Genomic DNA, 15,624 nt, shown 5'->3' on the forward strand with positions numbered 1-15,624 from the left:
GAGGTAAGTGTTTGGTCTAACCTTAACTTGAGGGAATAGGTATTGTGCCTTATTTGCTATGTGCTAGTGTAGTGTACGATGTCTAGGTGTGATGACGAGTACCTATAAGTTGATGTCAAGCATGCTCGTGGGTCTTAAATTGTGATCGTTGTGTTTCTTAATAAGTACTACAAATGCCTAAATAGTTGATTCTCCATGTTGAGCAAGACTTATGATTATCTTCTTGGTATTTATTTATTGTTGATCATTGGCTCCAGTTGAGGTTCCTTTGTGAAGTTAATTGTTTGTACAAGTTTGGTTATGGCTGATTCCCTTGCCGGGACATATATAATTCTTGTTGTTGATTCCCTTGCCGGGATGTATATATTCTTATTGTTGATTCCCTTGTCGGGATGTATCTATTCTTATTGTTGATTCCCTTGTCGGGATGTTGTTGTTGCTATTGTTTGGGCGAGGAAAGAGAGATAAAGCACGAAGGGTGATGTCGTGCACATTCATACTTATGCATTTGGTGAGGAAAGAGTGATAAAGCACAAAATGTGATGCCGTGTACATTTATATTGATACTTATGCATATGGTAAGGAAGAGAGATAAAGCACGAAGGGTGACGCCATGCACATTTCTAATATTTATATGGTGAGGAAGAAAGATAAAGCACGAAGGGTGATGCCATGCACATTTTCATTATTGATTGCATTGGTGAGGATTGAGAGTAAAAGTACGAAGGGTGGTGTCGTGCACTTATTGCCTGCTTGTTATGATTTCTTGTTGTTATCGGTTCAAGTACCTTAATTGTTTTATTCCGTTGTTACTGAGATTCATTATGTTGGTATTTCCCCCATAGCATGTTACCCATCCCCGTTACTTTTGAATTTTTTCTATTACTATTGTTCTGCTAGATACTGTTTATCTGGAGGTTATGTTGTTTGTTGTGTCCTAGCCTCGCCACTACTTTGCCGAGGTTAGGCTCGACACTTACTCAGTACATGGGGTCGGTTGTACTGATACTACACTCTGCACTCTTTTGTGCAGATCCCGATACTGGAGCATGTGGACCTTAGCTAGGGGTTGCTGCCTTCAGTCCATCGGAGACCCGAGGTAGTCCTGCATGCGTCCGCAGGCCTTGGCATCCCCTTCCTATATTGTTTCTTCTGTTCTTTTCTATTTTAGAAACAAACATATATTTATTTTGTTCAGACACTATTTGTAGTATTCTTAGATAGTCCGTGAGATTGTGACACCAGTCCTGGGTGGTTTTTGTTTATGGATTCGTATTGGTATTAGCTAATTTGTTAAATTTTGTTCTTCCGTATTATTATTTCCGTTGTTTATAATATGTTAACTTGCAATTGTTAAGAGATTAACAATGAAAAGGGTAAATCAATCGGAATAGTTGGCTTACCTAGCTTTTACTAGTAGGCGCCATCACGACTCCTAAGGGTGGGAAATTTGGATCGTGACAAGTTGGTATCAGAGCTCTAGGTTGCTTAGGTTTTACAATTCACGGACAAAATTGGTAGAGTCTGAGGGATCGGTACGGAGACGTCTGTGCTTATCCCCCAGAGGCTACAAGAGTTAGGAACAATTTCACTTTTATTCTTCTATGTCGTGCGATTTGGTTTCTCAATTCTAATTGAACTTCTACTCTGTTCTTTCTTAGATGGCGAGAACACGTGCTTCTTCATCCGCCGATCAGCAGCCCGAGCCCCCAATAGCAGCTCCCACGAGGGGCAGAGGATAAGGTCGAGGCCGTGCTAGAGGCTGAGGCAGGGTTAGAGCTCAGTCCAGAGCAGTAGCACCAGCGGCAGAGCCTCAAGTAGAGTTTGATGATGAGGTTCCGGCCCAAACAGTTCTAGTAGGCCCAGCTCAGATCCTAGAGTGGTTCATTGCTATGATGAGAGGTTCCGGCCCAGACAATTCAGTGGGCCAGACAAACAGGCTTACTTCCTGTAGCACCAGCCGTCTCTCAGGCTAGGGGAGGAGCACAGACTCCCGCTACCCGCACTCCGGAGCAAATGGCTCCCCAGTTTCAGACTCCAGCAGCTCAACTAGTTGGAGCAGTTCAGCCGGGTGTAGTAGCTCAGGCCGGTGATCGAGCAGCTATGTCTGCCGATGCTTTGTGGAGGTTGGACAGCTTCACCAAGCTGTTCACTACTACTTATGGCGGTACATATTCAGAGGATCCCTAGGATTATTTAGAGAACTTTTATGAGGTTCTTCGGAACATGGGGATAGTGAAGACCAATATGGCCGACTTTGCTACTTTCCGTCTGTCAGGTTCTGCCAAGAAATGGTGGAGAGTTTATTATTTGGCCAAACCAGCTGGATCACCGGCTCTCACTTGGGACCAGTTCTCATAGGTATTTCTCGAGAAGTTTCTTTCCATCACTCAGAGAGAGGAGTACCGCAGACGGTTCGAGTGTCCCCATCAGGGTTCTATGACTATCACCCAACATGAGATGAGGTTTATTGATTTGGATCGTCATGCTCTTCTGATACTCCCCACCAAGAGAGAGAAGGTGAGGAGGTTTATTGAGGGACTCGCTCAGCCTATTAGACCGCAGATGGATAAGGAGACAGGTAGCGAGATTTCTTTCCAGGATACGACCAATGTGGTCGGGCGGGTTAAGATGGTTTTAGCTCAAGGGAGCGGTCAGGGGTCTGATAAGAGGCCTCGTCATTCTAGCAGATTCAGTGGTGCCTCGTCTGGAGACAGGGATTCTTTTGGTAGAGGACATCCTCCTAGGCCATTTCAGTCAGCACTTCAGGTTTCTCACAGTGCTCCAGGTGGCCATGGTTCTCATATGCAGTATTCTGATCAGTTGCCCTACAGTGCACCACCAGCTCCTATCAGTGCACCTCTGCTCCAGAGTTTTTAGGATGGTTATCCAGGCCATCAGGGTCAGCAGTCTCAGCAGCTGAAGTCTTGCTATACTTGCGGCGATACGCACATTGCTAGGTTTTTCCCTCGAGCCTCGAGCAGTTCTCAACACCAGGGTTCTCGTGCTATGGTTCCAGCATCGGGTGTTCCACCGCCCTCTTAGCCAGCTAGAGGTAGGGGTAGAGGTGTTATAGGTAGAGGTCAGACCACTAGAGGTGGAGGCCAGACAGTTAGAAGTGGAGGCCAGCCAGCAGGAGGCCGCCCTAGGGATGTAGTTTAGAGTGGTGGGGCTCAGCCCTAATGTTATGCTATTTCAACTAGACCTAAGGCTGAGGATTCCGATGTAGTTATCACAAGTAGGGTTTCGGTGTGCAGGAGAGATGCCTCAGTTCTATTTGATCCAGGGTCCACATATTCTTATGTATCATCTTATTTTGCCCCTTATCTAATTGTGCCTCGTGATTCTTTGAGTGCTCCTGTATATGTATCTATACCGATAGGTGATTCTATTGTAGTAGATCATGTTTATCGTGCTTGTGTGGTCGTTATTGGGGGTCTTGAGACCCATGTAGATCTCCTACTTCTCGATATGGTGGATTTCGATGTCATTCTAGGGATGGATTGGTTATCCCCTCATGCTATATTGGATTGTCATGCCAAGACCGTGACCTTAGCACTACTAGGGTTGCCTCGTTTGGAGTGGAGAGGGACTCCTGGTCATTCTACAAGCAGGGCTATCTCATATATGAAGGCTCGGCGTATGGTTGATAAAGGATGTTTGGCCTATTTGGCGTATGTTCGTGATTCTAGTGTTGTGATTCCTTCTATGGATTCTGTGCCCGTTGTTCGTGAGTTTCCAGAGGTATTTCCTTCAGACCTGCCGAGGATGCCAAGCTCCGGGCACTCAGCCCATTTCTATTCCGCCATATCGTATGGCCTCGCCAAAGTTGAAAGAATTAAATGAACAGTTGCAGGACTTGCTGGATAAAGGCTTTATTAGACCGAGTGTCTAGCCTTGGGGTGCGCCGGTGTTGTTCGTTAAGAAGAAGGATGGGTCGATGAGAATGTGTATAGATTATCGGCAGTTGAACAAAGTCACCATCAAGAACAAGTATCCATTGCCGAGGATTGATGATTTGTTTGATCAGTTTCAGGGTGCTAAGGTATTTTCGAAGATTGATTTGAGATCTGGCTACCATCAGTTAAGGATTAGGGCATCCGATATCCTTAAGACAGTTTTTCGCACTCGGTACGAGCATTATGAGTTCTTAGTGATGTCATTCGGTTTGACGAATGCCCCGGTAGCTTTCATGGAATTGATGAACCGAGCGTTCAAGCCTTATTTGGATTCCTTCGTGATTGTCTTCATTGATGATATTTTGATCTACTCCCGTAGATAGGAGGAGCACGAGCAGCATGTTCGAGTCATTCTTCAAACTCTGAGGGATAGTTAGATGTATGCTAAGTTTTCAAAGTGTGAGTTTTGGTTGAGTTCGGTTGCATTCTTGGGTCATGTTGTATTAGCAGAGAGTATTCAAGTGGATCCTAAGAAGATTGCGGCAGTTAAGGACTGGTTTAGACCCACATCAGCTATAGAGATCTGGAGTTTCTTGGGTTTGGCGGGCTATTACCATCGGTTCGTAAAAGGGTTCTCATCTATTGCAGCCCCGATGACCAGGTTGACCCAGAAGGGTGCCCAGTTTAGGTGGTCGAACGAGTGTGAAGTGAGCTTTCAGAAGCTCAAGACAACTTTGACTACGACGTCAATGTTGGTTTTGCCCATAGGTTCAGGGCCATATACAATTTATTGTGATGCATCTCGTATTGTACTTGGTGCGGTGTTGATGCAGAATGGCAAGGTTATTGCATATGCTTCACGGCAGTTGAAGATTCACGAGAAGAATTATCCAGTTCATGATTTGGAGCTAGCAGCCATTGTTCACGCGCTGGAGATTTGGAGGCATTATTTATATGGCGTGTCATGTGAGGTGTTCACGGATCACAAGAGTTTGCAGTACTTGTTCAAGCAGAAGGAGCTAAATTTGAGGCAGAAAAGGTGGTTGGAGCTGTTGAAAGACTATGATATCACCATCTTGTATCATCCGGGGAAGGCCAATGTAGTGGCTGATGCTTTGAGTAGGAAGTCAGCCAGTATGGACAGTCTTGCGTATATTCTGGTCGGTGAGAGGCCGCTTGCTATGGATGTTCAGGCTTTAGCCAATCAGTTCGTAAGGTTGGATATTTTTGAGCCCAGTCGTGTTCTAGCTTGCATGTTCGCTCGTTCTTCATTATTTGAGCGTATCCGAGATCGGCAGTATGATGATCCTCATTTGCTTGTCCTTAGAGATACAGTGCGGCACGGAGGTGCCAAGCAGATTACAGTTGGAGATAATGGAGTTTTGAAGATGCAGGGTCGTATTTGTGTGCCTAATGTGGATGGACTTCGTGAGTTGATTTTAGAGGAGGCCCACAGTTCCCGGTATTCTATTCACCCGGGCGCCTCTAAGATGTACCATGACTTGCGGCAGCACTATTGGTGGAGGAGAATGAAGAAGAACATTGTTGCCTATGTAGCTTGGTGTTTGAATTGTCAGCAAGTAAAGTACGAGCATCAAAGACCTAGTGGTTTGTTTCGGAAGATTGAGATTCCTGAGTGGAAGTGGGAGCGTATCACTATGGACTTTGTTGTTGGACTCCCACGGACTCAGAGGAAGTTCGATGCAGTGTGTGTTATTATGGATAGGCTGACCAAGTCAGCACATTTCATACCTGTGGCGGTTTCCTATTCTTTTAAGCAATTGGTAGAGATTTATATACAGGAGATTATTTCTCTTCATGGTGTGCCCGTGTCTATCATTTTTAATCGGGGTACGCAGTTTATCTCGCATTTCTGGAGGGCAGTACAACGTGAGTTGGGTACGCGGGTTGAGTTGAGCACAATATTTCATCCTTAGAAGGATGGACAGTCCGAGCGTACTATTCAGATTTGGAGGATATGCGCCGAGCATGTGTTATTGACTTTGGAGGTTCTTGGGATCAGTTCTATCCATTAGTAGAGTTTGCTTACAACAACAGATACCAGTCGAGCATTCAAATGGCTCCTTATGAGGCATTATATGGTAGACGGTGTCGATCATCGGTTGGGTGGTTTGAACTAGGAGAGGCTCAGTTGTTGGGTATAGATTTAGTTCAGGATGCCTTGGATAAGGTTAAGATCATTCAGGATAGGCTTCATACAACTTAGTCTAGATAAAAGAGTTATGACGACCGTAAGGTTCATGATGTGGCATTCATGGTCGGAGAGCGAATGTTGCTTAGGGTGTCGTCCATGAAGGGCGTGATGAGATTTGGGAAGAAGGGCAAGCTAAACCCTAGGTTCATTGGTCCTTCTAAGATTCTTAATCGAGTGGGAGATGTGGCTTACAGACTTGCGTTGCCGTCGAGTTTATCAGTTGTGCACCCAGTGTTTCATGTGTCCATGCTTCGGAAGTATCACAGCGATCCATCCCATGTGTTAGACTTCAGCACTGTCTAGTTGGACAAGGATCTGACCTATGAGGAGGAGCCAGTGGCCATTCTGGACCGCCAGGTTCGTCAGTTGAGATCAAAGAGTTACCTTTCTGTTCGCATTCAGTGGAGAGCTCAGCCTGCCGAGGCAGCTACCTAGGAGTTTGAGCCCGATATGTAGAGCCGATATCCCCATCGTTTCCCCGACTCAAGTACTTCTTTTCTATATCCATTCGAGAACGAACGATTGTTTTAGAGGCGGAGGATGTCATCAATTGAATTACAAGTCAATTCTGTATTCTAAGGCCTTAAAAACCTCCTTTTATTCTCACCTCGATTTGCATGTAAGGTCCAGATGTATATCCGGAATGCTTTTATGTGAAAATTTGATAAAAATGCTAATTTTACCTTTAAAATTGAATTTAAGTTGACTTCGGTCAATGTTTTGGGTAAACGGACCCGGACCTGTGATTTGATGGTCCCGGTGGGTCCTTAGGAAAATATGGGACTTGGGCGTATGCCTGGAATCAAATTTTGAGGTCCCAAGCCCGAGAAATGAATTTTTGAAGAAAATTGTTTAACTGAAATTATAAGAGTTTTTGATAATTTAAAGATGTTTGAATTTGATGGTATCGGGCCCCTATTTTGATTTCGGTGCCCCATACAGGTCTTATATGGTATTTAAGTTGTACTTGTAAAATTTGGTAAGAAAGAGAATTCATATAATGTGAATCGGACCCTCGGTTGTGGAAATTTGAACTTAAGAGTTATTGAGATTTTTCTTTGATTTTGATGCTAAACTCGTAGTTCGATGCATTATTTTGGCGATTTGATCACACGAGCAAGTCCGTATGATATTTTTAGGGTGTTGTGCATGTTTGGTTTAGAGCCCCGAGGGCTCGAGTGAGTTTCGGTAGGCTTCGGGGTGGTTTTAACTTAGAAAAAGTTGCAGGTTTTTGCTGTATCTGGTGTCTGATGCACTATGCATCGCGATCGTATAGCAACTCTCGCGATCGCGAAAGGAAAACAGGGTTGGGGGTGGATTTGTTCTATGCGAATGCAATGACAGGGTCACAAACGCAGAGCACTGAGGGGCTGCTCTACGCGAACGCGACCTATGTGCCGCGAATGCGTATAGTAAATAGGGGTGCGCTAGGAACTTATCATTCTTCTATGCGAACGCGTACGTTGGTCCGCGAACGCGAAGGTCAGGGGGCTTACCCTTTGCGAACGTGTGGAAGAATTCGCGATCGCATAAGACTGAGGAAGGCGGACTTTCGCGAACACGGCAGGCCCATCGCGAACGCGATGAAGGCCTGCCCAGTTTTCTTAAAACAGTAGAAAAATCGCGAATTAGTCCACATTTTCATATTTTCAAAACTAGAGAGCATTGAAGCGATTTTCAAGAAGCAAGTTCTTCCACAAAGTATTGATATATGCTTCTAAACCTTTTTCTTTCGATTTCCCTTTGCATTTCATCAATCTTCATCCAAAAATCTAGGGTTTTATGGTAGAGATTGGGAATTTGGGTAGAGTTAGAGCTTTTTGAATAATTGGAATTGAGACTTCGTTTTGGGGTCGAATTTCGAAACTAATTGCATATTCGAGCTCATGGGTGATCGGATTTTGGTCCGAACCTCGAGTTTTGACTAAGCGGGCCCGGGGTCGATTTTTGACTTTTTGGAGAAAATGATAGAAAACCTATAATTAAGCATTAGGTATGAAGTCTTTAGCATTTATTGATGTTGTTAAATTAATTTAGGTTAGATACAAGTAAATTGGAGGCGAATTCTAAAGGGAAAGTGGTGTTTGAGGCTTGAGTTGGCCGGGGAAGTTCGAGGTAAGTGTTTGGTCTAGCCTTAACTTAAGGGAATAGGTATTGTGCCTTATTTGCTATGTGCTAGTGTAGCGTACGACGTATAGGCGTGATGACGAGTACCTATACGTTGGTGTCAAACATGCTTGTGGGTCTTAAATTATGATCGTTGTGTTTCTTAATAAGTACTACAAATGCCTAAATTGTTGATTCTCTATGTTGAGCAAGACTTATGATTGTCTTCTTGGTATTTGTTTATTATTGAGCATTGGCTCCAATTGAGGTTCCTTTGTGAAGTTAATTGTTTGTACAAGTTTGGTTATAGCTAATTTCCTTGTCGGGACGTATATAATTCATATTGTTGATTCCCTTGCCGGGATGTATTTATTCTTATTGTTGATTTCCTTTTTCGAGATGTATCTATTCTTATTGTTGATTCCATTGCCTGGATGTTGTTGTTGCTATTGTTTGGGTGAGGAAAGAGAGATAAAACACGAAGGGTGATGTCGTGCACATTCATACTTATGCATTTGGTGAGGAAAGAGTTATAAAGCACGAAGGGTGATGCCGTGTACATTTACATTGATACTTATGCATATGGTGAGGAAGAGAGATAAAGCACGGACGGTGATGCCGTGCACATTTCTAATATTTATATGGTGAGTAAGAGAGATAAAGCACAAAGGGTGATGTCGTGCACATTTTTATTATTGATTGCATTGGTGAGGATTGAGAGTAAAAGCACGAAGGGTGATGCCATACACTTATTGCCTGCTTGTTATGATTTCTTGTTGTTATCGATTCAAGTACCTTAATTGTTTTATTCCATTGTTACTATGATTCTTTATGTTGGTATTTCCCCATAGCATGTTACCCTTCCCGTTACTTTTGAATTGCTTCTATTACTGTTATTCTGCTAGATACTGTTTAACTGTAGGTTATGTTGTTTGTTGTGTCCTAGCCTCGTCACTGCTTCACCGAGGTTAGGCTCGACACTTACTCAGTACATGGGGTTGGTTGTACTGATACTACACTCTATACTTTTTTGTACAGATACCGATACTGGAGCATGCAGACCTTAGTTAGGGGTTGCTGCCTTCAGTCCATTGGAGACCCGAGGTAGTCCTGCAGGCGTCCGCAGGACTTGGGGTCCCCTTCCTATCTTGTTTCTTCTGTTCTTTTCTATTTCAGAGACATACATGTATTTATTTTGTTCAGACTCTATTTGTAGTATTCTTAGATAGTCCGTGAGATTGTGACACTAGTCCTGGGTAGTTTATGTTTATGGATTCGTATTGGTATTGGCTAAATTGTTAAATTTCGTTCTTCCGTATTATTATTTCCGCTGTTTATAATATGTTAACTTCCAATTGTTAACAGATTAAAAATAAAAAGGGGTAAATCAATCAGATTAATTAGCTTGCCTAGCTTTCACTAGTAGGCGTCATCACGACTCCCGAGAGTAAAGATTTGAGTCGTGACAATATGGGAAAGTCATGACAAAGCAACGGAATGTTGCTTACGAATTAGCAATCTCACATAGAACAGTTACTCAAAATGAGGAGGAGAAAATAAATGAAGTGAAAGAAAATAGAAAAACAAAGCAACAAATCAGACATAACATAAATTGGGAAATCACAGTGAATTTGGGGGAATTCATTATATTGTTCAACTTTCATACAATATGTCTTTTGTATATTTTGTATCTGATTTATACATAATAAAAATAAATTTTATACAACTAATTATATTTTATATAATTTATCTACAACTTTCAAATATTATTTCTACCTAGTTAAATTGTGACGACCCGACCAGTTGTCTCATGAGTTACTGCTCTATTTCCCCTCATTTATGCTTCTAATTGCTTTGTATAATGGTTCTATATGTGATTGGGTTGACTGGTTAAGGTTCGGAAAGAATTTGGTAAGGTTTGAGACACTTAGTCTCTTTTAAGGAAGTTTAAGTTGAAAAAGTCAACCGGATATTGACTTATGCGTTAGAGGGCTCGGATGTGAGATTTGATGGTTCAGTTAGCTTCGGGAGGTGATTTATGACTTAGGAGTGTGATCGGAATGGGTTTTGGAGTTGATTTAGGCTTGAGTTGGCGAAATTGATATTTTGGCGATTTGCGGTCGATAGGCGAGATTTTGATATAGGGGTAGGAATGGAATTCCGAGAGTTACAGTAGTTTCGTTGGTTCATTTGGGATGTGTGTGCAAATTTTCAGGTCATTCGAACGTGGTTTGGTTGAGTTTTTTTATCAAAAGCGAAATTTAGAAGATTTTAGAAAGTTTGGCTTGAATCCGATGTGTTTTGGGTGATTTGATGTTGTTTTAGGTGATTTGATGATTGGAACAAGTTTGAATAAGGCATTAGGATGTGTTTGTGCTTTTGGTTGAGGTCCCGGGGGCCTCAGGGTGATTTCGGATGGTTAACGGGAAGTTTGGATTGTTGCTGCAGCTGCTGAATTGCTGCTACTGGTATTTTCGCACCTGTGGATTGGGAACCGCAGGTGCGGCGCCGCATATACGATAGAGGGGCCGCAGAAGCAGCCAGAGGTATGTTTGACTGGGACCGCAGAAGAGGTTAGGATTGCTGCATCTGCGAAGTCGCAGATGCAGAAGGCTTACCACAGATACAATTTTGGGCTGGTTAGTGATTTCCGCAGAAGCGGAGGAATAACCGCAATTGCGGTACCGCAGAAGCGGGTATTGTGCCGCTGATGCGAAAAGGTCTGGGCAAAACATATAAGTTATTTCATTCGCGAATTTGAGCTATTTCACCATTTTTGACTTCGGCTTTGGAGCTTTTTGGACGATTTGAAAGAGGGATTTCAAGGGAACTTCATTGAGGTAAGGAATTTGGACCTAAAACTCGTTTCTATGCTATTATTCTACGGATTAGAGCTAGAAATTATGGGTGAAATTTGGGAAAACTAGGGCTTGAAAACTTAGACCTTAATTGGGGATTTGGAGGACCATTTGGGGTCGGATTTGAGAACTTTTGATATGTATGAATACGTGTGGAGATAAGGAATCTATTGGTGTAAAATTTTTGAATTTCGAGACGTGGGCCCGGGGGTCGGGGTTTGGTGATTTCGGGATTTGTGTAGTATTTTGATTATTTTTGCTTGGGCTTCGTTCCCTTAGCCTATTTTGACGTCCTCGTTCTGATTTTGGATAGATTCGACGCGAGTGGAGGCCGATTCGAGGGGCAAAGGCGTCGCGAGCTAGAGATTTAGCCGGTTTGAGGTGAGTAATAATTGTAAATGATGTTCTGAGGGTTTGAAACCCTGGATTTCACATCGTAGTGCTATTAAGGTGAGGCACACGCTTGATGACGAGCGTGTGGTCGTGCACTAATGGGGATTGTGACTTGGTCCGTCCCGATTGATGATTTTACCGAATATTTGATTGAAAACTATTTGCTATCATCATTATTTGGGCTGAATGCCATATTTGGGCCTAGTGCCAACTATTTGAACCCTTCAGAGCTTTTTATTGATATTTCCTCACTGTTTTGACTTTATACTTGAACTCAGACATGTTATTTTCCACTGTTTTACTACTCAACCATGTTTACTCAATTTTAAGACTTAAATAATATTTTAAATGATATTTGGGCTGAGAAACATTATTTTACTATTGCCCGAGGGGCTTGTGAGGATTTTTGACTGAGTAAGGCCGAGGGCCTATGTTGTGAGGAAACACTGATACTGATTTGAGGCCGAGGGTGGCTTGATTGATATGAGGCCGATGGCCTAGTTTTGATGCCACGAAATGACTTGTTATTGCGTTTGGGCCGTAAGGGGCCCCTCTAGGAGTCTGCACACCCCCAATGAGCGCGGACACCCATTGTGATGTGAGATTGAGCCTGAGAGGCTGATATTTTTCTGAGATGTTGCCCGTGGGGCGAATTTGTTGATATTGTGCCTGATGGCGAACTTCTATTTGTTTACTTTACCTTAACTGCCTGTCAATTACCTGTTTACTTAAGGATTTTTACTTAACTTTTTCACTGATTTACTGCTTTTAAATGGTTTTACTGCTTCATTATAGAATGCCTTGTGCCTTACATGTTTTCTTACTTTCAGTAGTTATTTAAATTTGTTACTCACTGAGTTAGAGTACTCACTTTACTCCCCGCACCCTGTGTGCAGATTTAGGCGTAGCTGGTCCCGCTCCCGAGTGTTGATTCATTCCAGCTTCAGGCGGATCTCGAGGAGTCTTTAGGTAGCTGTTGCCGTTCGCAGCCCGGAGCTCTTCCCTATCTCTTTTCCTTTATGTCCTTAGTTCAGTATTAAACTCTGTAGTTACATTTGAGTATTCAGTGTTTTTAGACGCTCATGACTTGTGACACCCCGGTTAGGGCTGTGTCGGGTTGTACTTCCGTACTTTATTGATATTATCCGATACTTAGAATTATTAAATCATGTTTTAGACTGCTTTTATGTTATTTAACTGTTTTAAAAAGTGAATTGTGTTTAATTGGCTGACCCTGTCTTCAGAGAGGCGCCATCACAACCGGGTTCGGGTTTAGGGTCGTGACATAAATAAAACTACAATAACATACAACTTAAATACAAATTTTATACAAAATTTATACAATATGTATTTTGTATATTTTATATCTGATTTATACATAGTAAAAATAAATTTCATACAACTAATTATATATTATACAACTTATTTATAATTTTCATACAATATTTTTACTCAGTTGTATACAACTATAATATCATACAACTTAAATATAATTTTAATACAATATTGTTCAACTTTCATACAATAGTTAAATAAAATAATAATAATATGTAAACAACAGAATACAATTTTTCTACAATTGTACTTCAATTTCGTAAATATAATGTATATCATGTCTTCTTCTTCTTCTTCTTCTTCTTCGAGTTTCAATCTGAAATTCAGCCAAAATCAAGTCTAATCTTCACCAAAACCCCTCAAAATTGAGATATAAACTCCAAACCATATCCCAATTGTTTGCAACAACACCCAATCCAAACAAATAATGATTTTTGAAAACCCAAATTCGAATTCAAAGCTTCAAAGCTTTTTAATGGCTGTCAATGGTGGAATTACTGCTCTCTTTTCCTTTGCTTTACATTACTGAAATTAGGGATTAAGAGATAGAGAAAGACGTAGAGAGAATTCTCAATTCTTTGCAACAACATCCAATTCAAACAAATAATATTTTTTGAAAACCCAAATTCGAATTCAAAACTTCAAAACTTTTTAATGATTGTCAATGGTGGAATCGTGGGTGGGTGCAAGATACGTGGGGGAGGGGGTGGGATGTGGAGAGAGAGAGAGAGAAACGTGGGGGATTGAAAGATATGTTAGAGTAATTTTAGGATACTAGTTATTATCATTAATTCCCTTAAAATATACATAAATGGTAATTGGGTATATAAAATATAATTATAGTAAAACTTGAGTAGGGAAGGTAATATAGTTTCATATAGTGTATAGGAATGTAAAAATTCCTTTATATAATTAATTTTAGGACACTAATTATTATCATTAATTCCCTTAAATGTACATAAATGATAATTGAGTATATAAAATGTAATTATAGTAAAACTTGAGTAGGGAGGGTAATAAAATTTCATATAGTATATAAGAATGTAAAAATTCCTAATATAAATTATACTTAACCACAACTATCGAGAAAAATACCAAATCAACATACCTTCTTTGCATCTGGGACAAAAAACTCCAAAAAGAAGACAAATCGATTGTAAAGGAGCTATGTTCAAAAAAAAAAATATAGCTTCACTTCTCACGCAGATAATCGAAAATAAATTACAAGATCTGAATTGAAAATTCTAGATACTCCAATTTATTTTTACATTTACTCGTGTTACAAAGTAATAAAAATAACTCTGGTCAATTAAATAGAATTGGGCTGGTGGAGCGGGTCTAGTCCGTGAGATCAAACTGAACTGATTGGACTGAACGAACTTGGGCTGAAACTAAAACTTAAACTTGGCCTACAACACTAGTTCTCTATAGTGATGTTGTTAACTTACATGTATATGCTACTTTAACCCCTTCCATTATGATTTTTTGGGAAAGTTACAACATTGGCCCGCTTCGCCAAAAATATTTACAGCCCTTAGTTGGTATACATATATTATATATTATATACGATTATATATATATATATATATATATATATATATATATATATATATATATATATATATATATATATATATATGCATATATAATACACATGCTAGCTATTCAAATTGCTATCTGTGTTGCTAATTAATAAGTTAATAAAATTACCACTTAAGTGAATGCAAACTGTGTAATTAATGCTCAAGTTGCGCGATGCTGGAGAGAAGGCATGAAGCAGATATATTTACCAACTAGCTCTTTGACAAGTTGTGAATAATTGAAACAAGTTTTCTATCCTGTAATGTCTTCAATATAGTGAAACTGTTAATGTAAATAATTACTCTAAGTTAGCATTTGGGCATAGATTTGGTTAAAACTTGAAAAAAGAATTTTTAAAATTGTGTTAAAAAGTAATTTTATATTTTCTTCATTCTTTTGGATTAGAAATGTTACTATATCTAAGCATATTTTCCGACATTTCATGGTAAAATAACCAACAAAAAAAATAAGAGAAGCTCTTCTCTACTACATTAAGAAATTTGAAAAGGGCCAAAATTGCCCATAACTTATTCGATTTGGCTTATATATGTCTTTCGTTAACCAATCGGTTCATAGAAGCCCCCACAGTGTCAAATATACATCTGAATAATAAAAAGGGTCCAAATATGCCCTCTCGCACTAATAGTGCGGGTATAGATAGATATTTTTAATTGTTTAGGGATATAGTTGGACTTTGTCGATTCCTCTGGGGCATGTGTCAAATTAAGGGTTCTTTCTTAGCAATTCATCAAAAATAGTTTCCAGACCTATGGATTCATCTCAATTCTCAATTCAAAATTTCACTTCTAACTTGAATCTCCTGTTTTCTAATGTGCAACTACATGGAAGACATTCGTATGGAAGCTATATATTGGAGTTTCTCCCTTTTTTCTACCTTCTCTAGCTATTTTATGCTGATGATAGGCTATAATTGCGTATTTTAGTCGCTTATTACACTCTATTTACTGCATTTTAGTTGACTTTGAGCTTTAATCGCTAGTATTTTACACTAATTGTGTATTTTATGCCTTGTAGGAGTGATTCCGAGCTATGTAGATATTATAGAAAGAATTCAAGTGATTTGGAGCTTTGAAGTCTAAGTAAAAGCCCAGAGAATTAAGCCGACATCGTGTTCGGGGATCAACGGATGATAGTTAAGAATGAAACGAAGAATTGAGCGGGCATACGACGCATTGTCTAGTAAAATGCACATAAATTTTCGCTCAGAACTCTCCAC

The sequence above is a fragment of the Nicotiana tabacum genome, chromosome 5 (genome assembly GCF_000715075.1).
Source record: "Nicotiana tabacum cultivar K326 chromosome 5, ASM71507v2, whole genome shotgun sequence".
Classification (NCBI taxonomy): Eukaryota; Viridiplantae; Streptophyta; class Magnoliopsida; order Solanales; family Solanaceae; genus Nicotiana; species Nicotiana tabacum.